The sequence below is a fragment of the Bison bison genome, unplaced genomic scaffold, assembly GCF_000754665.1.
Source record: "Bison bison bison isolate TAMUID 2011002044 unplaced genomic scaffold, Bison_UMD1.0 scf7180017864213, whole genome shotgun sequence".
Lineage (NCBI taxonomy): Eukaryota > Metazoa > Chordata > Mammalia > Artiodactyla > Bovidae > Bison > Bison bison.
Window position 1 is genome coordinate 6,830,848 of NW_011494785.1, and position 926 is coordinate 6,831,773.

The window sequence follows — 926 nt, forward strand, 5'->3', positions numbered from 1 at the left end:
GGCCGCAGTGTCCCGCAGTCAAGCTCATCAGCCCGGCACCGTGTGTGTGTGTATTTCGAGGGTGTAAACCAAGTAGGTCCTTGCCAATTTCCCCTGAGTTACAAAGGGCTGGCTGGCATCCACACAGGATGCCCATCGTCCCTTGAAAGGACGGCTCATTCCATTCTACGGAGAGTGAAACTGAGGCCAGGAGTTGGTGGGCAACTTGCTGACAGCCACACAGCTTGTTAATAGCAAAGGTCTGACTCAAGCCCACTCAGGCCTTCTATGCCCATTTAGGATCCTTTCCACTGGCTCCCAGAAAGGAGACCAGCAGGTAACAAAGTTCTCTCCAAGGGTCAGTCTCTCAGAAAAGGGCACACACATATACAACTATACAATACACACATACATACCACACACACACACATACACACCATACACACATACACAACACACATACCACACACATACATATAACACACGCATACATACACACCATACACACATATACAACACACATACATATAACACACACATACATACATACCATACACACATACATATAACACACACACAGACCATACACACATACATACCACACATGCATACATACCACACATATATAATACAATACCACACACACATACATACACACCATACACACATACATACGACACATATACAACACATACAACACACACATACATATAACACACATACATACACACCATACACACATACATACCACACATATATAATACACAGATACATACACACCATACACAAATACATATCACACATACACACCACACACACATACATACCACACATATACAATACAATACCACACACACATACATATACACACACACCACACACACACACATGCATACCACACTTACATATACTTCATACACAGAGACATGACACACACACACACCCCA